Below are 26,826 nucleotides of genomic sequence, written 5' to 3' on the forward strand. Positions count from 1 at the left end.
GGGTTTATTAATGATTAGTTTTCACCACGCGCTGTATTGCATCGACTTACCTGTATCAGGATTAATATTAATACCATACTTATCGGAGCGGTATTATAATCCAGTAACAATCTAATCTACTCAATTTATAACTATTTGAATTGTTTGATCTGCCTTATGGTTTATGCCGATTTAGGTCTCATGTGCTCCCCATATTATATCAGATGGGTATTCTCTTCTCCTGTTATCCGTTAATTACACTCTACCTCCACTTCCATTGGCTGGCGTTAGGGCTTCCTGCAAATAGACTAGGATTATGTTACATTTTAAATTTAATACTATAGTTAATTTCTGATGTTAACAGTTCTGTCTCTTCCTATTATTCTCATTATGAGGTATATGTTGTGACCCTTTCGGGGGTTCACTCTATACAAACGGATGTCGCAAAATACAAAATTTTCGTTGGGCGCCAGCCACTGATTGTGGCAACCGAAAGCAAACCGAAAGGGAAGGGGTATGGGGCGTTTACACTGGAGGGTTCACGGGCACTTACGTCCGTACAATTTCGCGGGGGAGTGCGCGAGGAGGAGATAATGAGGGACGGGAAGGTACAGGGTCGGGATGGGTTCTCGCGGGGGTCTCTACGTTACGCGTCGTTTCCAAAAGCACAGGGGTCGAAACGAGAAGCGGTAGCCGTTGGCAATCTCAGAATACAATATTATCGGAAAAATGGTAATCGAAGGGCTTACCAAAACGCCTCACACAAACCTCACAAACGCACTCTTTCAAATCGCTTTCTATATCGTACTCTCAAAATCTATAACTGCACTCTATAAGGCTCAAGGCTAATTACCGGCTCGTCGTCGCCGCTGTGACGACGAGACCGTCGCGGGATGTTTTCGGGAGGGGATGGGGTTTTGGAAGGGGGCCTTTTTTGGCACGGGACTGATCGATTATCGATCTTCGATACACCGGTGGTCGGGGTCGATGGGGCTAACGGGCTTCCTGCTGTGACGGGTGGGCTGAGGTCTTCGGGCTCGGCGACAGATGGCTCCGGATGGACGTTTACGTTAGTTTGGGCCGCTTCATCTTAGTTTCTGGGAGATTCCTTGGGAGTCCCACGTTGCTCCGTTTATTGGAGGGGTGGGTCTGTCGCCGGCCTCGATGCTCCTTGTGGGGGTGATCCTTGTTGACCTGTCCGTCGCCTCCATCGGTACGACACCGGTGGCTGGGGGAGAGGGGTAAGGTGAAGGAAGGGTTAGAGGTTATTATTAGGTAGGCGCGAAGGTGGGGGAAAGCGCAGCGATTGTAACGGGGGGGGGGGCACGGGTGTCACCACGTTACAATGTTGCTACTTATCTTTATTGATGATTTGCTCGCAATAATTTCTAATTGTTTTTTATTGCCTTCATTTGATCATTGATTGTACTCCATCATGTTCGCTTGCCAACCACGTTGAGGTTGTGGTCGCGTAAATGTTTCTGCAAGTAAATTTAAGTAACTTAATAATTTCTATGAATGGTTTAAATTATTAGTATTACATTACGCTCACCTATTTATTTTCTTCCCAGCTTATTTTCTGGTTATACCCTATATTCTATATTTTATACCGTACCTTATTTACCTTTACATCTGATAATAATTAGTAGCATTCTATGTTATGTTATGTATGCTTCTCTTCACTCATGGCGGGATTGCTATTGGGGGATGGGGACTGTCTGGGCGAGATGCCCTCTAGCGGCACTCAATAAGTTATCCGTCTCTGGGAGGGTTCTGGTCGGGTGGTCCTCGGCCAGAATACAGGCGCTGCCACCGCGGCCATTGCCGTGCTATCGCTGTCTGAAAAGCGGATATGTTAGGCAGCGATGCACTTGCGAAGCTGATAGGTCCGTCCGCTGCAATGCGTGCGGAGAGTCGGGCCACGTGGGCTGCAAGTTTAGCGCCACCCCGTGGTGCCCCCTCTGTGCGGACCTGGGGCGGCCCGCGGGGCATCGATTGGGGGCAAAAGGTTGTGCCCCCTCCTCCTCCCAGAGGAAGAAGAAGAGTGCCGTTGAAGGGGCAGGAACAGCCCCCAAGGAACAGGCATCAAGGACCAAGCCTGCAGAGTCGAAGAAGGGGGGCAAGAAAAATCCCCCTGCCAAGTCGGCGAGCAAAGATGCCGCGGAGGCGGCTCGTAAGGCCTAGGTATGGGGCTCAAGGGCCCTATACTTCAGGCCAACTTGAACCACTCGGCCAGGGCTCAGGACATGTTGCTCCAAACCCTGGCCGAGTGGAAGGCTGGGTTGGCGGTGGCCGCAGAGCCGTACCGAGTACTCGACAGACCAGATTGGTTCGGGGACGAGGAAGGCTCCGTGGCGATTATTGGCACCGTAGTACCCCCACACCCCGCCCCACTGGAACGGGCCGGGGGTTCGTCGGCGTGCTGTGGGGTGAAATAGCGGTGATGGGGCCCTATGCCCCGCCCAGATGGCCTCTCGCGCAATATGAACAGTACCTGGACCGGGTGGGGGACTTTGTCTCCCGTTGTTCCCCCCGGCCAGTGCTAGTCCTCGGTGACTTTAATGCCCATGCGTCACTTTGGGGCTCTCCGAGGACAAACGCGAGAGGCAGGGCGGTCGTAAATGGGGCGGCGGTGCTAGGACTCCACCTGCTCAATGTGGGGTCCGTTAGCAACTGCGTGCGTGCCCAGGGGGAGTCTATAGTCGATCTGTCTTTCGCTACTCCCCTGGCCGCGCGTATGGTGCAGAGATGGATGGTGGTGGAAGAGGCGGTCACACTTAGTGACCATCTATACATCCGCCTCGACCTTACCACCACCACCCGTCGCGCCTGTGGACCACCACCGCTACGATGGGCGCTGAAGAGAATGGACGAGGACGTGCTGATGGCTGCAGCCCTCGCTCTGGCCTCGCTGCCAACACCTGGCGGGCCGGTCGCGGACATTGGGGAGGAGGTAGAATGGTTCCGGGGAGCCATGAAGGCGGTGTGCGATGCCGCCATGCCCCAGGCCAAGAACCTCCCTTGGCGGGCCGCCTACTGGTGGACGGGCGAAATTGGTGATCTGAGACGAGATTGTTTCGCAGCCCGTCGCCAGTGGCAAAGGGCCCGCAGAAGAAGGACATTCCGCGACCCAGCGAGGGAGGAAGATCTGTACGGGCAGTACCCAGTTTTGGAGACTGCCCTACAGGCAGTCATCAGGGAGTCTAAATCCCGGGCATGGGACGAGCTCCTAGGCTGTTACCAGAAGGACCCATGGGGGCGCCCATACAAAATGGTGATGGGCAAGCTTAAGCCCTGGGCGCTTCCGGTCACGGAGATCCTCGACCCCCAGTTGTTGGGACGGGCAGTCGACACTTTGTTCCCACGAGAGAGGGAACACACCCGCCCTCCGCCGGACCACGAGGATGTGGATTGGTCCGACGAACTGGGGGTCACGGAGGAGGAGCTGGCCGGGACGATTGAACGGATGGGGGCCCGAAACACAGCTCCGGGCCCCGATGGCGTCCCCGGCCGTGCCTGGGTGAAGGCTCTGCGCGTCTTCGGTCCGAGATTGAGACGCCTCTTCAGCGCCTGCATTAAGGATGGAGTCTACCCAGAACAGTGGAAGACGGGGCGGCTAGTCCTCATCCGGAAGGATGGGCGACCCGCCGACAATCCCGCGGCCTACCGGCCCATCGTGCTGTTGGACGAGGTGGGGAAGTTGTTCGAGCGGATTCTGGTATCCCGCCTCGTCCAGCACCTATCGCGATATGGCTTTAGGCGGAGGCGCAGCACTATCGACGCAATCCAGTCGATGCGCTCCCGCTGCGACTCGGCCACGTCCCGGGGCAGGGTGGCGTTAGGTGTTAGTCTAGACATTGTCAACGCCTTCAACACCCTGCCTTACGGGACGATAAGGGGGGCGCCGATACACCACAAGGCGCCCCCCTACATGAGGAGGATCGTCGGCGACTCCCTCCGGGACAGGAAGATTGTGTACAGGGGCCGGGATGGCCAGATGCACGAGAGGGACGTGGACTGTGGCGTACCGCAGGGTTCTGCGAAAGGTCCCACACTTTGGGACCTGGGGTAGGATCCGGTCCTGCAGGTCGAGCTCCCGACCGGTGTGAGCCTCACGTGCTTCGCAGATGATACGCACGTGTTGGCCGTCGGTCGGGGGTGGAAAAGGACTAGCCGCCTCGCCGAGATTGGCGTCGCTGCCGTTGCCGCGGGGATTCGGCGGCTGGGGCTTTAGCTAGTTCCCCACAAAACCGAGGCAATGTGGTTTTACTCGCCTCGGCGTGGGGTTGCGCCACCGCCCCAGTCGGTGGTCCATGTGAGTGGAGTCGACGTCCAGGTGGGGAAGGGCCACAGGTACTTGGGCCTCCACCTGGACAGCCACTGGCGCTTCGAAGAGCACTTCGGTCGTCTGGCCCCTAGACTAGACAGGGCAAGCAACGCGCTTGCCCGTCTACTGCCCAATATCGGGGGGCCCAACGAAAAGGTTCGCCGTCTCTACGTGGGGATCTTGCGGAGCATGGCCCTCTATGGTGCGCCCATATGGGCGAACGCCCTGATGGATTCCCGGCGCAGCCAGCAACCGCTGCGCCGGGCTGAGAGGAAGACAGCCATTAGGGTAATCGGAGGTTAACGCACGGTCCGCTACGAGGCGGCGATGACCCTGGCGAGGGTTGCCCCTTCAAGTTCCAGGCGGAGGGTGACGCCAAAGTCTTCTGGCGTCTGCGTGCCCTTCGTCTGGACGGGATCCCGCCAGAAGAGATGACCGAAGCTGTTGCTACGATTAGGTGCCAGGCCCGGCAGAGAGCCCTGGGTCGGTGGCGACGCGAGCTCGTCGAGAGCGGCGCCAGCGCGTGGCCGGGGCGGTCCTTCCAGTGCTCAAGAAATGGAGGGACCGCGGCCACGGAAGGCTCACGTTTAGGAGCACACAGGTGCTCACCGCACATGGTTGGTTCGGTGAATTCCTGCACTGGATCCGGGCGGAGGGGACGGCAGCATGCCATCAATGCAGAGCGGGGTGGGACACCGCGCAACATACCCTGGAGCACTGCCCAGCGTTTGCGCGGGCCCGTCACGCCCTGCGGTGCGAAGTTGGTGGTGATGTCTCGCCGGCGGCACTTGTCATAGAGATGCTCGCCGGCGAGAATCAGTGGAGGGCGGTGACCGGTTACTGCGAGACGGTCATCCGTGACGGTGGGCCGTGAAGATGTTACGTACCAGGCCCACCGCCCCCAACGGGGAGAAGAGGATGGTGGGGGCACCCTCTCCCCCTGAAGGGGAGTTCTGTGGGGGGACACCAGTCAACCCCCGGAAGAGGAGCACCGGGGAGGGGCGAACGCCCCTGCCCCAACACCGATCGCGCGGCCCCGCGAAGCTTATGCGAGGCCGCAGGGCCGCAGGGAGCCGGGGCTGGGGTCTCGGTCCCTATTGCACGCGGACCGAGGAGTGCCGTCATCGGGTATGGCCCCCGATGGCGGCGGAGTTTGGCACGTAGGGGGAGGGCCAAATCTAGACCCTCCCCCGAGCAAGGCGACATCAAAGCGCCATGGGTGTTTGGGTCCGATGTTGTTCGTCAGAGGTCCAGGGGCCCTCCCCAACACCCAGCGTAGGCCACCGTGGGGGTTTTAGCCGGTAAAAATCCGGCACTACCCTCGGCTCCTCCCCAGGAGGGCTGGGGCGTCTTTCGAAGATTTCCCGAAGATTGTGGATCTGCGCTGGGCGTCCACTGTGGCCGGGCGCATGGTGCAAAATTGAAGGGTGGCGGCGAGCGAGACGCTGAGTGATCACCTATACATCAGCTACTCCCTCCCCGCCGCCCCTAGGCCGGCGCGTGGCCCGCCACTGCGTCGCTGGGTGCTGGACAAGGACATGCTGATGGCCGCAGCCCTTGCCGGGCTGGTCGCGGACGTTGAGGGGGAGGCCAAGTGGTTCCGGGAGGCAATGACTGCAATATGCGACACCGCCATGCCCCGGGCCCCGCGGCTGCCCCCCCCCCCCCCCCCCCCGGAAGGCGGTGTACTGGTGGTCGGGCGACATTGCGGATCTCCGATACCAGTGTCAGCACGCCCGGCGCCAGTAGCAGCGCGCCCGAGGGGCTCGAGTCCGCCACCCGGCGAGGGAGGATCTGCTGAAGGGCACATACCAGGTCTTCGTGGTAGCCCTGAGGCAGGCCATCAGGGACGCGAAATCCCAGGCGTGGGAGGATCTCCAGGGCTCTCTGGACGAGGACTCGTGGGGGGACCCGGATGGTCACGGGCAAGCTCCGCGCACGGGCGCCCCCGGTCTCGGTGGGCCTGGACCCCCAGCTGCTGACGCGGGTAATAGACACCCTCTTCCCCAGTTCCGGGGGAATGTTGCACCCGCACCACCAGCAAGGGCCGACGGAGCTCGTCGCCTGTCCCGCCGACCTGGGGATCACAGAGGAGGAGCTGGACGATGCCATTAGAAGGCTCGGGGCCAAGAACACCGCCCCGGGCTTGAACGGCATCCCCGGCCGCGCCTGGGTTATCGCGTCCGGCGTCCTAGGTCCGAGGCTGAGCCGCCTCTTCAACGCCGCGCCGCTTTGGAGCAGGGGGTGTTCCCCTCGATTTGGAAGGAAGGGCGGCTGGTCCTCCTCCGAAAGGACGGACGGCCCGCAGATTCTCCCTCTGTGTACCGGCCCATTGTGCTGTTGGACGAGGTGGAAAAGCTCTTCGAGCGTGTCATCGCAAACCGCCTCGTCCACCACCTGTCGAGCGTTGGCCCCGATCTGGCCGACATCCAGTTCGGGTTTAGCGAGGGTCGCAGCACCATCGACGCTATCCAGCGGGTGCGCACCCTCGCCGAGTCGGCCACGTCCCGGGGTGGGGTGGCGATGGGCGTCTCATTGGACGTTACAAACGCGTTCAACACCCTGCCCCGTGGGACGATGAGGTTTTGAGAGAACCAAAGGAAGGTTACGTGCACTGCTGCTATTGTTGATGCTGCCTTTTATCTGGACGGCTAATCAACCCTGATTTGGCACATCAATCAAGTTTGACACCTTCTCAGCTTGTCTTACGAAAGGGCAACTGCAACACACATTGCGAGCCGCCCACGGTTGCCATAATGGTATGTCACTCCCGCACAAATAACCGAAGGAAGGGTAAGTTTGAACCAGGAAATTTTAATTTCAATCGCAGCCTCAACCCTAGTCTCAATTTCAGCTTCATACATTATAAACTAATCAAACGCAAACACAATTGCATAACCTAATTCAAACATAGTTTGCTCTCTGTTAATTACAAACCGGCGATGGCTTCTGGAAGCTGTCGTCTGCTCACCAAGTATCGGGCTCTCTGTCAGAAATATGCAAACGATTGTGCTAAACCCTCATGTAACCAAGTATAGCCTAAATCTATGAATGCTTCTTTCATATCTCTTATATCTCCTGTGGCACTATGGCTCGTCTGTCCGACCAACTAGCAAAGAAGAGAACTGTATTAATTGAATTGAACTCCCTTTGGAGGCGGGGATTGTAGAACCCGTCCCCAGCTTCCTTGGCCCGACGTCGTTAAAAATGAAGCAAAAGGGGTCGCGCGCGAAGTCCTTATTATAGCTAACGGCGGGTTTCACGTGCATGGGCGCGACTTGGCCACACTCCTTGGACGTTGACTGATGGCTGATCCACTGACCTGTTTTTATCATCACCCGCAAGCGGGCGGCGGAATCCGCTCGTCGCTCGTCCGCATTTTTCACCCATCTCTCGATGAGGCGCTTCGCCTCCAACGAGTGGCTCACGCGGTTCGGGTGATCTCTGACCTGCTGAAGTCTCAATTATACTCAAACTTCAATTGTGCAACTGCTTGGGCAAGCAGCTAGGGAACTAACCAACTGCGATCACCGGCTCATCAACGGTTGAATCCATCCAATCTTAAATCTAATTTCTAGCTCACATATGTACCTAAAACCAGAGTACGAAACCTCTCATAACTCTAATGTAACCTTTCACTCTGTGAACATCGTTTCTAGCATTCTGCTGATCCTAAATCCTGAAATAGTGATCAGCAGCCTATTTTGTGAACTTACATTTATGGCCCTTTAGCTTCAACTCCCACGTTAATACAAAACTCAATTTACGAATCCCTCTCAACTTCTAATCCCTAGTATAGATTCATAATTCATAATTATGAATTATCAACTCTAGCTCCCTGTTGTCCTTAATTTGGAAATGTTGAACTATAACATACTCTTTTATGCAAACTACATTCTATCAACCTAAATATAATTGCATTTCCTGCGCTGCACGACTGTCAATCGGCAACCTCAAACTCCAGGCTCATCACGTTCGTGTCCTGGTTCTTTGCTGGGCTATGATTTGAAATATGGAATTGAATTTCCCCTGGAGGCGGGGGTAACAGAATACGTCTCCAGCCTCCCTGGCTTGTCGTAAAAGGCGACTAAAAAGGGACCTCGCGCGGAGTCTCTCCAGATTGGCGCCTTCAGGCCGTCGTACACGGACGCGGCTCGCTTGCAGTTCTTCTTACATCGGCCGATGGTCGTCTCATCGACTTAGTTCTGGACATTACGTGCGAGTGGGCGACTTAATACGCTCATCGCCCGCCGGTGCACGCCTTTCACCCGCTTGACGAGACGCTTAAAACTTCTAGCTCTCACGCCTAATTTTAAATCCAATCATGAAAACTCAATTCTAATACATGCTTCATTGTTCGAATACCTACCTATCTCCCTGGCAACGCTTAATTTTGAGAAAGATTCGCATCAATTGCCTTCGCGGGACTGTATTAATTGCCTCTTAATTTTATTCTTATGATAAGTTAATTCAAATCTACGACTCTTCTCAATTCTCAATCATAATACTAACATAGTCCTTCAACTACGAATCATTGACCCTGGTTCCTTGTCAACTTTAGAATTTTTGACTATTTCAAGATTGCGTTTCATCAATTTAATCATAATTGCATTTTGCACAGCATGATTTTCAATTGATGACCTCGAGTTTCAGGCGCATTAAGCTCGCGTCTCGACCCTCTCCCGGACTCCGATCCGCGGTTGATTTTCCTTACCGTACTCCCCGTGTGGGCCCTTCCCAACTGCTATTTGCCAAAGGTGACGGAACTCGTTAACCCGGCTTCGGACTGCCTGGCCTGCATACTGCACCCATTAAATTTTTAAGTCGGATTTTGTATGGCTTGGCAAGTTGCCCGTGCGGAAGTGCTCCTTCGCGGCTCCCCTTCCTCCCTGCTCTCGCTCAGCGTGGACTCACGAGCTCGCCTTCGCCTCAATTTTCCAGACACGCGAATAATATACTTGGCATCGATTGTGCCGGTAATGATCAACTCAATGAGTGAACCCTACCTTCGAACTTCTGTGTATGTGCCCTATTTTATGACACGAGTACAGCATTCCTATTACTGGACTGGGTAAACACAAACATTAAGTTATGATCAAGCAATAATGCCTGCAAGGTGTCCATTTATTAATAACATTCTACGTAACTCCTTACCTTCCCTTACAAATATTTTCTTGACATATAAATTCACAGATAAACTCGCGGATACAATAATACACATACTAAACTCACATACTTAACTCACATACTCGCAAACATAATTAGGTGGTCGGGTTGAGTACGTGCGTGCGTTTGGCTTGCCCTCACTAATGCCATTAATTTTGCCGGTCTGGCCTCACCGGCGCCCGCGGCCACCCCTCGCCCGGGATCCGCGTGTGCCGCGGGAGTGACGGGAGCCTCGCCGGCGGACTCGACGAGGCACCATTAACCCTGCGCGTTCTCTTGCTCTCTCCACACTCTCCTGTTTGGTCATCAGCTCGGTTACAAACGATATAAGAGAGCGTCGCCTTCGTCTATCCAGAAGACAGCTTGCAAACGACTCTGGAGTTAGCTCTCCTACCTCCAGGTATATAAGTGTTCGTTGCACTGCCCAACGACCACACACACACACTGTGTGGCACGCATCATCGTCCACTGGAGGATCGCAAAACCAGCAGCTCGGGGACGGACTTCTTCCTATCCGATGGAGATAATGAGCAAAGCATCCGTGACCTGTCATCACCTGCGCCAGATTATAGGTTAGGTAACGTGCTCCATTGCTCTCCACCCACGCCTCGATGTTGGGAATCAGCCTGCGAGTCCAGGCGCCGCTCTCCGAGGTTGTCCATCGAGTTTGCCAGAGATCAAAGGTGTCATATTCCACCACCTGCGGCAGATTCACGCGCTCTTCCGGTCCTCCGCCTCCTCGTACCCATACAAAGCGGCCCTTATTAACAAGTCCCACGGCATGCAACCTGACAGCGTGCACAATGCCTCTGATGAAACGGTACGATACGCGCGTGTCACGCGCAGTAACCCCAACCGCTGTGTCGATGTCAATCGCTGTCTCACACATCCGTACTCCACCGCCTCGCACCATACCGGAGACGCATACAAAACTATAGATTCTAGCACTCGGTAATACAGCAAACGCGGTTTCGGACCGCATCCTCGTGGATTCGGTAGCAGCCGCGAGAGGAGCTGCGCTACTTTCACTGCCTTCTCACATACCCGTCTCATTTGACTATGAAAGAGTCTGCTATTACTGAACATCGCACCAAGGTACCTAATCGAGCGCGATGTCCTGATTATCGCGGCCTCGTACGATAGTACAAGTCCGTCGGGTACGCGCCGCCCAGTTAAGAACACTGCTTCAGTTTTCTCTTTCGCGAGAACCAGTCTCTCTCTCTCGTACCACGCCCCCACCACACGTAAGGCATGTTCTGCCAGCTCGCGCACTCTGTCTAATGATCGGGCTACTATAAGCAGCGCCATATCATCCGCGAAACCCACGGTTGTCACGCCTGGTGGCAGCAGCATCTCCAGCAACCCGTCGTACGATAGGTTCCACAACAGTGGTCCCAACACTGATCCTTGTGGCACCCCACCAAATACAGCTGCTTCCACCCACTCACCGCTTGGCGTCCGGGTTCCCACTCTTCGCTCGCTTAAATAGCTACGTAACATGTCCATTATTATCGTCGGAAACCCACAGCGCTCGGCTGCAGCCAGGATGCGGTCCGAACGCACTGTATGAAATGCATTTTTCACATCCAGGGTAATTAGCAGACAGGGATTTCGCCCTCTGCGCGCACGATCCCACTCCGACATGACCACCTTCATCGCCTGATGAGTTGATCTGTCAATCTGATGAGTTGAACCCAAATTGACGCACCGACAGCCCTCCAGACAGGCGAATCGCTTCTAGCATTAACACGCGCAAAGCATATTCGAAACACTTCCCCTTGTCTGACAGCATGCAAAGCGGTCGAAGGTCGGAAAGAGAATTACAGGCTTTCCCGGCCTTCGGTATTAAAGCCAGACTCCCTACTTTCCAAGCCCTTGGAAAGTGTCCTAGCCTCAGACAGGAATTGAAAAGGGCACAAACCCAGCCGGATGCAGTGTTACGCAGAACGTGAACGGCCTCGCCAGAGATTTCATCTGGACCCGGAGCTTTTCCTTTCATCAACATCCCCATTGCGTACCTCACATCTTCGTTCGTGAACACGTCCCCCTGGCGCGAGTTGCCCTCCCCTGGGCTTCAGCATCTCTTTCTGGTGTTAGAAGGATCAGCGCTTGACCCTGCGGCTATCCCCGCGATCTCGCGTGCGTTGGATGCCGACGACGTTGACGCTCCTTCCTGACGAGGCCAGATCAATGAAGCCTGCGCTGCTTCTTCTCCTCTTGCTTCGTCTTCCTCCTCTTCTTCTGCTGCACTACTCCTTGGGATGGCAGCTTCTTCTTGTCGCTCCTGCTCCGCCACGAAAAGCGCGGACACCGTTGCGTGGAACTCCTCTCGGTTGAGGCGAACCAGGGGCGATTTCCCCTTCAGACGATTCATGTCCGCCTTGTAGGGTTTCCCCCACGGATCTTCTTCGATAGTCGAGACCATCTCACTCCACGATGCCTCTTTAGCTCGTCGCAATGCCAAGGATAAGGCACGTCGGCTTTCCAGCATCTCCATGCGATACGGGTGCGCCTGCTGTCGTACTGCCGTCGGGCTCCGGGGAGCCACCTTCTGCCAGCGGTGGCGGAGACGCTTTGCTTGGAGACAAAGATCTGCTATCTCCTGGCTCCACCATGGGACATTTTGTATTTTCCTCCTCTTGCGGGTCGGCGATGGTGGACGGGTTGACTGAAAGAGCGTCTCTAACTCCTCAATCACTTCATCAATTTCGGCCACGGTGCACAGCGGGGGTAGCGCGGACTGTTCCGATGGACCGGCTGCTGGAGCTCCTCTCTCTTAACTACGTTGAACTGTTGGATCCAGGGATCCTGGCATCGGTAACTGGCCGTTCACTATTCCCCTCCACGCCTCCATGTCCGGGCGACCTAGTCTCGCCTCCCAAAGAGAATCCTCGGGCGAACCAATAGCCTCTGGTCTCGCTTTAAATCGATGAATAAGATAGCGGTGATCCGACCCCGAATAGCGCGTGGACACTGTGGACCTAGATATTCGAGGGGGTGTCCCATTTGGACGTCGACCGATTGGACGCGTCCCGATTGGACGCGTCCCGATTGGACGTGTTCCTTTTGGACGCCGTGCCGTTTGGACGTCGTGCCATTTGGATTCGCGCCATATCTTTTATAATCATTGCCTTTGGAAATCGACAGATGGTGGTATTGTTTGTCGATTTAAATTCCTATGCTATTTGAATGCGTATGCATGCTAAAGTATATGATTACATATATCTAACGATAAGGTCAAGTGGTTATGTGTAACGTTTGACAGATATAGGTTGTAGTGAATAACATGTGGAAATTGACTACAGTTACTTTCTTACAAGATATATCTGGAAGTATGTTTAAGGTAAAAGAAATATTAAACCTTACTTTCTTCAATACATTCTTTATGCCAAATTAATGTTGTTGAGTAAAATGAATCAATATATAATAATATGATTTATTCTTTTTTTTTTCCAGCATTTATTCAGACATTGATGAGGAAATTACAACCAATAAATTATGCAGTAGGAAAATTGAATAGATCCATTAAATAAATCAAACAGTATGGAATAAAATAAGACAAATAAATAGAACAATTAAGAAAAATGTACCCTGAAAACAGATGCAATTACATTCTCGCAGGATATATCAGGAAATATGTCTCAGGTAGAAGAAATATTAAACCATATTTTTTTCAATACATTCTTTATTATAAATTAATGTTGTTGAGTATAATGTAACAATATATAATAATATGATTCCTTCTTCTTTATTTTCAGCGTTTGATCAGACATGGAGGGGAAAATTGCAACAGAGATATTATGGAGTAAAAGTATTAAATAGATACAGTGCAGAAATTATTCGAGCAAGAGCAGTATTAAATTAGATAAGTTTGTCTTGCACGTCATAGACTTTAAAAACAATGTAATACCAGCATATTTCAAATACATAGTTTAATAAAAGTAGATGAATCCCTTAAACTTTAACTTCCTATTCTAATTTCCTTAATATAGAATTTAAGTTACAATTCACAGTGTTTTCTTCTACTTTCAAATAAGTAATTTTACCAAGTAATAATTTATAAAAAAAATAATTTGAAACAGAGTTTCTATTTCACTATTCACTTGTATCTTTTTCATAGCGCTTGTATTGTGTTTAGAAGTCTTGAATTTGTCTCAATCGAGTTGAACAGTTGTATTGAAATATTCCATTCTGAATAAATGCTGAAAATAAAGAAAAAGAAATCATATTATTATATATTGATACATTGTACTCAAAATCATTAATTTGGAATAAAGAATGTATTGAAAAAAATAAGATTTAATATTTCTTTTACCTTAATCATATTTCCTTATATATCCTGCGAGAAAGTAATTGCATCTGTTTTCAGAGTACGTTTTTCTCATTTGTCATAGTATTTCATTCCGCAGTGTTTAATTTGTTTAATGTAACTTTTCAACTTTTCTACTCCGTAGTTTTTTGGTTGTAATTTCCTCATCAACGTCTGAATAAATCCTGAAAATAAAGAAAAAGAAATCATATTATTATATATTGATACATTGTACTCAACAACATTAATTTGGAATAAAGGATGTATTGAACAAAATAAGGTTTAATATTTCTTTCACCTTAAACATATTTCCAGATGTATCATGCAAGAAAGTAATTGCATCTGTTTGCAGAGTACGTTTTTGTCATTTGTCCTAGTATTTCATTCTACGCTGGAAAGTATCTTCAATGTATCTATTCAACCTTTATACTCCATCATTTTTTGGTAGTATTTTCCCCATCAATATCTGAAAATATAGAAAAAGAAATCATATTATTACATATTGATATATTGTACTTAACAACATTAATTTGAAATAAAGGATGTATTGAAGAATATTTACAAGGTTTAATATTCCAACTGTAATATTCCATTGTTCACGCTAATTGGAAAAAGGATTAAAACATTTAGAAACAAAGAAGACTTATGGAGAAAAGATAGAAAAGGATATTCAACTACTTAATGTTAATGAATTAATACCATAGGTAAATATAACCTAAAATCTTACAAAACGGAATTCACTAAATTTCTTAACAATTGTAATAGATAATATTAATTACATGTAGTCCGACAATATATTGTGCCTGTTAACATTTATTTTTGTTGGTAATCTCCAGTACTCCAAAATTTTCTAGCGAAACACGTAGCACATGACAAAACGTAACGCGTTATGCAGCTGACGCGATATAACTGTAGAAATCAATAGGAACCGATGATTCCACTATTGTTCCACGCATTTTCACGATCAACCCCTTTTTTTACCGAAAATCAGGAGTACTTTCCAATTTGTTAACGTGGGAAGGTGCCTATCATGAAAAATATGTTATTCTAAATATGACGCAATAAAATAGTAAAAAATCGAAAAAATCATTATTTCAACTATGTTTCCATGTATATGCATGATCGACCACTCTTTTTACTGAAAATCGCGAAAACTTTTCACTTTTTCAACGAGTAAAGGTGCTTATCATAAAAAATAAGTTGTTCTATATATATATTTATATATGACGCAATAAAATAGTAAAAAATCGAAAAAATCAATATTTCCACTACAGTAAAACCTGGATAAATGCAACCAACATTGGGACCCAGTGGTTGCATTTATCCAAGCGAGGTGTCGAATCTCGGATTACACGCGACGACCAGCCAAGCGTGAACGTAGAAAGAGACAGACAGTGGTGGAAAGAGAGAGGTCCGATGATCAAAGGAAAGAGCCGAAACGTATCGGTGTGACTAATACTAATTGAAGTATAAAACTTTTTTATTTTTGACTTTTTTTTATTGAAACTTTTACTAACGCATCGGTGAAATTTTTCTGATTACAATGGTACCAAACACGATATAGTTTCAATTATAATTACTTGCTAAAATTGATGTTAAAGGTTGGCGAAAAGCAACAGAGATCGACATCAAAACCAGTCGCGGTGTTGGCTCTGGTTTCAAAGGTTTCATTTATCCAAGCACGGTGGCGATTCTGGGCATTTAATGTTGCATTTATCCAAGCAAGGTGTCGATTCTGGGCATTTAATGTTGCATTTATCCAAGCGAGGTGTCGATTCTGGGTATTTAATGTTGCATTTATCCAAGCGAGGTGTCGATTCTGCGTCTGTACACATGTTTTCTATTCAGCCGACATGCCGACTCTGTGTCCGTACACATGTTTTCTATTCAGCCGACATGCCGATTCTGAGTCCGTACACATCTTTTGTATTCAGCCGATATCATTTATGTTCAGTTGTGGTGTCAATTCTATGTTGTTTATTCGATTACTATTGTTTATAAATATAATTCAAACTATATCGTGATTGGTGTCATTTTAATCAGAAAAATCTCACAAATGCGTTAGTAGAAGTTTAATTAAGAAAAAGTTAAAAATAAAAAAGTTTTATCGTTCAATTAGTATTAGTCACATCGATATTACGGTCGGATCATATTACACGGTTTCCTCGCCGAGCGGCTCGGTTCGGCTTAGGGGGATCCCCCCAAGTGGAGGGGATAGCGATGTTGCACTTATCCAAGCATTCTTTCGTTGCATTTATCCAGGTTTTACTGTATTTGTCCACGCATTTTCATGATCAACCCCTTTTTTTACCGAAAATCACAAGTACTTTCCAATTTGTTAACGAGGGAAGGTGCTTATCATGAAAAATAAGTTGTTACGTAAACGGTTCAATAAAATTGTAAAAACCGATAAAATTGACAATTCGACTATTTCTCCATGCATTTACAGATGTCCAAGTAAGAGCAAACTGAAGGATGAATCGCTTATTTCATGAAGCAAATACAGTCAGGGAAACTACGTATAACTTTTGACAGGTATAGGTTAGAGTGAACCACATCTTGAAAGTACTTATCGAATTTCATATTGCAGGAAGTAGAATGCAGGATCGAATAATGTTGTCCAGTAATAAATACGCGAAAGTTTATTTGAGTTTAATATAACTTTTTATGTTGCTGACAATGGCATGGCATGGTACGTACATTCATACGTACTCTTGGCTGCTCTTCCTAAAGTAGCATGTATCTCTGTACAAAAAGAAAAAGAGCATATAACAGTGGCTTTTCAATAATTGAATATGACAATCAAAATCAAAATGGGGGTATATTTGCCATTATTTGGTAAGTAATTTGGTGGATTCCAAGTATGGGTGCAGTTGAATATAATGTATCAATATATAATAATACGACTTCTTGTTCTTTTTCTATATTTTCAACGTCTGTTCGCACATTGATGGAAAAATTACAACCAAAAAATGATGGAGTTGAAAAGTTAAATAGATACATTAAAGAAATTAAACAGCATAGAATGAAATACTAGGACAAATAACTTAAACGTACTCTGAAAACAGATGCAATTACTTTCTCGTATGATATATCTGGAAATATGTTTAAGGTAAAAGAAATATTAAATCTTATTTTTTTCAATACATTCTTTATTCCAAATTAATGTTGTTGAGTATAATGTAGCAATATATAATAATATGATTTCTTTTTCTTTATTTTCAGCATTTATTCAGACATTGATGAGGAAATTACAACCAAAAAATTATGAAATAGAAAATTTGAATAGATCCATTAAAGAAATTAAACAGTGTGGAATGAAATACTAGGATTAATAACAGAAACGTACTCCGAAAACATATGCAATTACTTTCTCACAGGATATATCAGGAAATAGGTTTAAGGTAAAAGAAATATTAAACCATATTTTCTTCAATACATTCTTTATTTCAAATTAATGTTGTTGAGTACAATGTATCAATGATAATAATATGATTTCTTCTTCTTTATTTTCAGCATTTATTCATACATTGATGAGAAACTTACAACCAAAAAATTATGGAGTAGAAGATTTTGATAGATACATTGAACAAATTATAAAAAAAAGAGGATTATTAAATTAGATAAGTTGGTATTGTAAATCATAGTGTCAGAATATTTTAAATAAATAAATTAATAGGAGAAAATGAGACTTAGTTTGTAATTTCCTGTTCCAATTTCCTTAATATAGAATTTAATTAACAGTTCGCATTGTCTTCTTCTAGCTGTAAATAAATACTTTTGTCGAGTGAAAATTCATAAATAAAAAAAATAAGTTGTAATATTGTTGTAATTACTTCACTCTTCGTTCCGACTACAACAGTCCAACTGAAATATTCCAATACTCAATCCAATCAGAAAAGGTATTAAAACATTTAGAAACGATCTTATTCAAAGAAGACTTATGGAGAAAAGATAGAAAAGGAAATTCAATTACTATGAATTAATGTTTTATTTCACCATAGGTAAATATAACGTGTGTGAAGTTAGCCCCGCACTTTTCGAATTTTGTATTTTTTGAAATTGTGCTGAATTGTGCTACTTACAATCTGCGAGATACATGCGTTAAAAGTTGATATTAGCTTAAGTGTCAATATAAATTAACAAAAAAGGGTGAGGTGATTAAAAAATTGAGATTTTCGAATTTTCTTTGATTGTGCCGGATTGTGTTAGACTAGCACAGTAACTTTTTCTAATGACAAAATTTCGTCAGTTCGCCAGATTTCGCAGCACTGGCAAAGTTAGGAATCAGACGTTAGGAATTTGCATGCGTTTAAAACCTGGATAAGTGCAAGGTGGCTATCCCCTCCACATGGGGGGATCCCCCTTGGGGATGATCCGAACCGTAATATCGGTGTGACTAATACTAATTCAATGATAAAATTTGTTTATTTTTCACCTTTTCTTAATGAAACTATTTCTAATGCATTCGTGAGATTTTTCTGATTAAAATGACACCAAACACGATATAGGTTGAATTATATTCATTTATTTATTTATTTATTCAGAATATGCTGCGGAAATATTAACTGCAAATTAGGTGCTTTATGATGTGAGGAAAAGCCCGTGATTTCCATGAAACCGGACAGTTTATTCCTATTGAAAATTAAAGTAATTTACAAGCTAACAATAATAATAGAATAATAATAGAATAAATAAACAATAATAATAGAATAAACAACATAGAATCCGACTCCTCGTCTGAATACAAACGATGTGTACGGACGCAGAATCGACGAAATATTCTACAAGTATGTTGAAAATGTGTGTTTCTCAGCTGTAATGAATGGTTATATAACCGTATATGTTGTTCGTCAAGTTTTAATATATGATACTGATAATTAATATACATATATACCACTTTTTGCGTTACCCGGAACCAATGTCGTGGACGTAGCGGTATTCTGGCTCCTTTCTGTTTTCTTGCGCTTTTTTTGTATTTTTACATTTTTTTGTGATTTTTAATTTAGGTTTTTTGTTTTTTAAATATTGTTGTTATTTTGTTGTTCATATTAATGTTATCTGTAATATTATAAGTCTGAATATATATTTTATATACACATTATATTTAGGAGCAAAACGCCAAATAAAATTTGTTATTCTAAAATGAAAAAAATTCTATCTTTTTTAAAAAACATACAAGATAAAGATATAAAATTTGAAGAAGGGAAAAATTCATGAAATCTATGTTATCTTTCAAGTATATCTTTCAGATATATAAGATGTATAATATTGTAGGCGGCTGTATGGGAATTCCTCCTACTTCTTTGATTAAGGAAACGTATCAGGATCAATGTGTGGGTGTGACGGAATTAATAAATCCGAGCGTGTTAATTGTATCACCGATCTATTGTATTTTTACTTGTCACAGCCGTCGTCAGTTAACTAACCTCACCGTGCCCGTACATTTGCACGAAACCTTACGCGGGGGCGCGGGAGGCAATATGTAAACAAACATACATATACATGGCTTTCCGTTGTCGACTCTGAACATCACATGCCTACAATATATTTAAAAAGAATTTGCTTCACATGTAATATAGATTATTAAATGCGGTTTTATTTTATATTCTTTGGATTTGACCCTTGTATTTCTAACTAAATCGTTGAATTCTATCCATTGTGATTGTTGATATGAGTACCCTACATAGTGCCCGTTCTCATAAGTATCACCGTAACGTGCTACTATGCCCGCCAAAAGAAAGGAATTATCGCCAATCTGAATTTTTGGCCGAAATTCTGCAAGAGAGTGCTCTTTCTCTGTATCATTTTCTTTTACATCACATTCTATAAATATTTGTTTTCCGTATTTTATATTTCTGTTCATACGTTGCTTACAGCAGATGGATCTATTATTTGGCATACCTTCTGATATAGCCATGGATAGCTCGCAATACCCGTGCTTTATAATAACATCTACATTAATAGGAATTAATACAGATTGACGCATGATAATGTGTGAACATACGGCGCAATTTTTTATTTCTGTATAACTAGGATTGTCTTTGAAAATATATTGTGCAACATTTCCTACGCTTGAAAAACAGTTTATAGTTATATAATTTTTGTCGATCTGAGTTTTGAAATTATTAACATCCATTAATATTTCAGCTCTTAATTTGTATGTGTTTTGGCTGCAACCATTTTTTAGAAAGCAATGAACGAATTTCATAATGTTAGTATAGGATGTTTCAATACTATTTTTATAATATTCATTAATGCAGGCACATGCAATTATAGATACGATACTATCAAACCCGCATGTATTGGTAACCGCAACTCTTTTTTTATTGGTAGTTACAAAGGGACATAGATTACCATTTTGTAGATTTGCAACTCCTATGCGCGTCTTTCCCGTATGACTTATATCCCAGTCCGGGCAATTGTCCAGATATGTTTTTCTTTTATTTGTTTGTGTCGTGTTTTTATTTCTCCAATTGTGCTCTAAATTCAATTCGTTTGTATCGCTTGCTATAATACCCTCAGAATTAAATTCTACTTTCATATTTGTCGGAGAATTAGAGTCGGTTTCATACTTTCTTGATTGATTGAGCACAATTGGAGAGTTCGATATGTCTTCAGGTTGGTTGCTTTCTTCGATAGTTGAAATAAGTTCAGTCTTACTTATCGAACTACTGATGACGTCATTCTTTGTGGCTGACACATTATTATTAACAGAAATCAGAGAGCCATGTGTCGACATAGCCAATAGTGATCTGCCCGCAAACGACATTAAATGAGTGATCACAAATTTATCTGCTCTCATTGGACGTTCTTTATTCTTTAATAAGATATGCTTAATATCTTTCATCTCAGACTCTACAGATGATGAGCTAACATTTATTTGTCCATATCCAAAAATAGGGATCATTACTCCCGAATATAATGGAAAATAAGCAAGAAGTGTTTTTAGTTTTTGACTTAACTGCGGAACGTAATATGGATTTGCCATGTCACATTGTATTTTGGTTTCTGCTAGCATTTTGCGACAATCTTCAAGAAGATTATTAGACCACGATGCAATGTTACAATTTCTTATTTCCAAATCAAAATCTTCATCTTGTGTATTGTCATTATCTTTGTCATCTAGTGACACCTCTTCGATGCCTTTTATATGATTCGTTATAAGGACACGAGCAGTTTCCGATGGAGAATCATTTCCCTCATTATCTTTTCCAATTTCCTCGCTGAGGGATAATGAAATAATACTTTTTGCTATTTCGACAAAATGAGAAAAGTTTGTCTGCTTTGTTAATAAAGCCATAGCGCGTACATAAAATTTTTTTACTTTCGGATTTAATTGCGAAAAGAATTTCCATTTAGCAACCATATGCATGTAGTGGCAAATATCAAGCCGTATAAAGCATTTTGGAGTTTCAACAGAATGTTCTGTTAAAATTAGAGCAAAACAAGTTGTTAAATAATGTTTTAAGTTAGAATATTGGCCAAAAGCTTTCACAATAGCATTAAGTAACGCCATATCAAAATCGCATACGACTGATCGAGGAATTGGAAAATTTGCTTTTCTAATCGATCCAATACGCAAGAATTCACTTAACCAATATTGAATAGCATTGACATTTTGCACAGCGCTCAACATTTGAAATACTGGCATCTTATAGTTAGGTGTATCCGTAACGGCTTGATATAAATAAATATGTGACGACAGTTGCCCATTTGGTAAATTAAATTTTTTTATTAATGAACCGGTTCCATCAATATAAAGTGTATCGTGATATTCCAAGTAAATAATCATTTGTTCAGGTGTCCAATAATGAACAAAAAATGGATCATAACCTATACTATGAATGGAACCTGCATGATTTGTATATTTCATATTTTGCAGATTAGTATATGCACACGATCCTTTGACTTGCAAGTTAAGATCTTGTCTTTCTTGTTTCGCCTTTCTCAAAGTAGAAGGTTTGTATAGATGTGGGGGTTCCGAATCATACAAAGTCATTATTTTTGTAGCTTCTTGTCTTCGCCATGTTGTCGCCGACAATGTACCCATTGCAAGAGATTGCGATATCTCTACTCTTTTTTGTCCACTGAAGGGACGTTTCTTTGTATGTGTGACGTCTGCATTAAAATTTCTTACACAGCATTCCATTTGCACATCTATGTTATCCTTAGGTTTATTAATAATTTTACCAATAAAATTTGATTGGCAATCTGGACATTTTGCAAAAATAGTTGCATAAGTGCCTATTTTAGATATTTTGCATCGTTTGAACATAAATGCACATGGTAACTTCGCGGTTTCATATATAAGTTCGAAAATTATATTTGTCCATCTACGGCGTCGTAATGTATTATAATTTCTCTGTACCTTGCTGTTAGATTTATAAATTACTGATTCGCAATCAATATCGTGCCATGTTTTCAAAGGTATAATGAGATTAAATTCTATATCTTTCTCCGTAGATGACAAATTAAATGATGAATTGTCATCATCAATACTTATATCAAGTTCAGCAGTAGTAGGTTTATCTAAATTATGATAACTTAAAACTTTCTCATATAATCCATATCTTTTTTGTAACAAAATGGTGTAAATGTATTTCGGGGAAATCTTTCCGTCTAATAAAGAACTTAATTCTTTATATACAGTAGATTTTGGACTAACTACTTTTCCATTTTCATCTAAAACGCATCTATATTTAGAGCAAAGTAATATTTTTTGTAGCCTGCCCACTGCATCCATGCTCAGACCTATAAGAACAATTCTGTGCGACTTAAATTGCAAGATGAGGAAAAAATCGAAAAAGTACTTTATTTTATTTCTTGAAAGAAATACCTTTTGCTCTTGAAGTACTTAGATTATAGTCACAAATCTATAAAACAACAGCGACAGTGTGTCGAAAGTTGCCGCCTGCGCTAGGCAAGTTATTCCCTCTACAATTACTAACATTATGACTGTTTCGAGTGCATGCGTTTGTTTTCTCGCCCTCGCGCGCCAGCCGCCAGCGCCTGCCTTTATACAATAAAAGCAGGATATATGCAAGAGAGATTGGGACCCAAACATAGTATATATCCAGCCGAAGTGTCGATTCTGCATCCGCACACATCGTTTGTATTCAGCCGAGGAGTCGGATTCTATGTTGTTTATTCTATTATTATTGTTTATTTATTCTATTATTATTCTATTATTATTGTTAGCTTGTAAATTACTTTAATTTTCAATAGGAATAAACTGTCCGGTTTCATGGAAATCACGGGCTTTTCCTCACATCATAAAGCACCTAATTTGCAGTTAATATTTCCGCAGCATATTCTGAATAAATAAATAAATAAATGAATATAATTCAACCTATATCGTGTTTGGTGTCATTTTAATCAGAAAAATCTCACGAATGCATTAGAAATAGTTTCATTAAGAAAAGGTGAAAAATAAACAAATTTTATCATTGAATTAGTATTAGTCACACCGATATTACGGTTCGGATCATCCCCAAGGGGGATCCCCCCATGTGGAGGGGATAGCCACCTTGCACTTATCCAGGTTTTAAACGCATGCAAATTCCTAACGTCTGATTCCTAACTTTGCCAGTGCTGCGAAATCTGGCGAACTGACGAAATTTTGTCATTAGAAAAAGTTACTGTGCTAGTCTAGCACAATCCGGCACAATCAAAGAAAATTCGAAAATCTCAATTTTTTAATCACCTCACCCTTTTTTGTTAATTTATATTGACACTTAAGCTAATATCAACTTTTAACGCATGTATCTCGCAGATTGTAAGTAGCACAATTCAGCACAACTTGCAGAATTCGAGTATCTGTCGCCATTCGTAAGTTATACGAATATTAAATTTTGTATTTCTAACAATTCAACATTTTTTATCTTCAAAATGAATAGAGATCTCGAGTTTTTATCGACGGCACAACGTAGCACGAGTTATCACAAATTATTAAAAAAAAAAAAAAGTTTGTTTCGGCAAAAGTGCGGGGCTAGTATAATTTTGTTTTTATTCATTTTCTTAATTGTTATTGATGTTATCGATCTCTCCTTTGCGGCACAATTCAGCACAAACATAGCACAATATGGCACAAAAAAGAAAAATTCAAAATTCGAAAAGTGCGGGGCTATCAAAAATTTGCCAGTGCTGCGAAATCTGGCGATCTGACGAAATTTTATCATTAGGAAAAATTGTTGTGCTAGTCTAGCACAATCCGGCACAATCAAAGAAAATTCGAAAATCTCAAATTTTTTAATCACCCCACCCTTTTTTTGTTAATTTTCATTGACACTCAAGCTAATATCAACTTTTAACACATGTGTCTCGCAGATTGTAAGTAGCGCAATTCAGCACAACTTGCAGAATTCGATTATCTATCGCCGTTCGTAAGTTATACGAATATTAAATTTCGTATTCCTAAAAGTTCAACATTTTTTATCTACAAAATGGATAGAGATATCGAGTTTCTATCGACGGCACAACGTAGCACAAGTTATCGCAAATTATCTAAAAAAAAAAAACTTTATTTCGGCAAAAGTGCGGGGCTAGTATAATTTTGTTTTTATTTATTTTCTTAATTGTTATTGATGTTATCGACCTCTCCTTTGCGGCACAATTCAGCACAAACATAGCACAATACGGCACAAAAAAGAAAAACTCAAAATTCGAAAAGTGCGGGGCTATCAAAAATTTTGTTTTTTAAAATTTTCTTGAGTACGCTTTGACTTGCAGAGTTGCGGTTTACGGCACAATACGGCACAAACTTAGCACAATACAGCATAATTTCAAAAAATACAAAATTCGAAAAGTGCGGGGCTAACTTCACACACGTGTAAATATAACCTAAAATCTTACAAAATTGAATTCACTAAATTTCTTGACAATTGTAATAGATAATATTAATTACATGTAATCCGACAATATATTGTGCCAGTTACAATTATTTTTCTTGATAATCTCCAATATTTCAAAATTTTCTAGCGAAACACAGAGATAGGTTTTGTTATGCTCCTGTCGAAACCGAGAATGTCTACTTTCTCAAACTGTCAGCTGCTGTCAGCTGTCCGCTAGGCCAACGACCCGATGATGTCGTCTCTGTCAGTCATAGACAGGTGTTGCTTTTTAATATCAGTATATTTAACAAAGGAACTTTTAATACAAACACTTTATGAACTAACTTAATACTAGCTTGACATATTACTACAAAATAATAACCGAATATATATATTTATAAGTTTAACGAGTATATAAAAGAAGGAAATAAAACGACTTTATTGCGCTGCCTTCCACGCATGGCTTCGTCTCTGCCGAGTAGCGTGGGTTTCTACGCGCCAAAAAGGAGGTTACTAGACCAGGCGACCAACATAAAAAATATAAGTAATGAACAATAAGAAAAAATAATTATCCTCAACACTCCTCCTTAATTATTTTTCGGCGCAGGTCTACAAATATCTTACAAGCTAACGGTTTTGTCAATATGTCCGCCAATTGTTCCGAACTTTTGACACTCTTCAATTTTACAGTCTTCCCTATGTGTTCTTGAATAAACTTTCTAGGAATGTCTATATGTTTCTTTCCACACGTTGTCTTTCCTTCGACAGTGTTTTGCAACATACAAATGGCTGATCGATTGTCTATACACAACGTAGTAGGTTCACCAAGATTTAGGAAATTCAGTTCATTGGCAATCCGTCTTATCCAGCACACATCGTCAATTGAAGAAACAGCTGCTCTATACTCGGCTTCTGCGGTAGAGGTTGCAACATGTCGTTGTTTCTTGGTGTGCCATACAATGGGACCTCCTCTGACAATGAGCACACCACTCGTGGAGCACCTACTGTTTCTATCACCTCCATAGTCGGAATCAGTATATGTCACAAGTTCCGTGTTTCCGTCAAAGAATATTCCATAGTTTACCGTTCCCTTCAAATACTGAAAAACACGCTTGACCATTTTCCAGTGACTCGTCATCGGCTTGCTGTTAAAACGACTCAAATGGTTGACAGCATAACAAATGTCCGGGCGAGATATCATGGACAGATACAGCAAACTTCCAACGGATTCGCGATAGGGTTCCGACCTACTTAATGGCTTGTCATTTACAAAGTCCTCTTCATTTGCCAACATGCCTTGCTCCATAGGAGTTGATGCCGTGTTCGCTTCGTCAAATTGAAACCGTCCAAGAATTCTCTCAGTGTATTTCGACTGATTGACAAAAATACCAGTCGGACCATTTTTAATTTCCATTCCCAGATACGATAGTTTCCCTTGCTGAGCGGCATCATAGGTAACTTCAAATTTCTTATTGAGCAACCTCAGGACTTCAATCATATCTGCCACGTTGGTACCTGCAAGCAGACCGTCATCCACAAACAAAACAATGATTATACTTTTATCTTCATTGTAGTAGACACATGGATCGTCATCAGTATTAGTAAATTTCAACGATTCAAGAAATTTCGAGAAATTTTCATTCCAGTTTTTGGGTGCCTGCTTGAGACCATAAATACTCTTATTCAGCTTACACACACGACCCGTGCCGTCATCAAATCCCTCAGGCTGATACATGAAAATGTTTTCATCCAGATTTCCATGCAAAAAGGCGGTCTTGACATCAAATGTCATCAGTTTCATTTTCCTGGAAGCCACATGACTAAGAACTAGTCGCACGGACTCATAACGAGCCACAGGGCTAAAAGTTTCCATATAGTCGATTCCCTTCACTTGCTCAAAACCTCTGACTACAAGTCTTGCTTTAAAACGGCCGTCATGCTTCCGTCGCAGTATCCAACGACAGGTTGGAGGCTGTATATCGTCCGACGGTTCAATCAAATTCCAGGTTTGCATTTTGATCAAAGACTCAAATTCTTCCGACATGGCCTTACGCCATCTAGGGTCTTCCAAAGCTTTAGATATCGAAATATTCTCAACCTCACCTGTTGCAGTCGTATTTGTTCCGTTGTCTTCACCGGAACAGCTCAATACATAATCATCATATCTGTCAGGTTTCTTTAGGGTTTTGCGATCTCTCAAACTCAACAACTTC

The 26,826-nt window shown here is 43.6% G+C and overlaps 1 long non-coding RNA gene across 1 annotated transcript; it reads right to left on the reverse strand.

The window, feature by feature from the left end:
- Nucleotides 1–13,588: 13,588 nt before the first annotated feature.
- LOC123987877 lies at nt 13,589–13,828 on the reverse strand. The gene is made up of 2 exons (XR_006829516.1): nt 13,788–13,828; nt 13,589–13,674 (listed from the first exon to the last, which is right to left on the reverse strand). It is a non-coding gene; the product is annotated as an uncharacterized LOC123987877 (long non-coding RNA).
- Between the last annotated feature and the right edge of the window lie 12,998 nt (nt 13,829–26,826).

The sequence above is a fragment of the Osmia bicornis genome, chromosome 6 (assembly GCF_907164935.1).
Source record: "Osmia bicornis bicornis chromosome 6, iOsmBic2.1, whole genome shotgun sequence".
Taxonomy (NCBI): domain Eukaryota; kingdom Metazoa; phylum Arthropoda; class Insecta; order Hymenoptera; family Megachilidae; genus Osmia; species Osmia bicornis.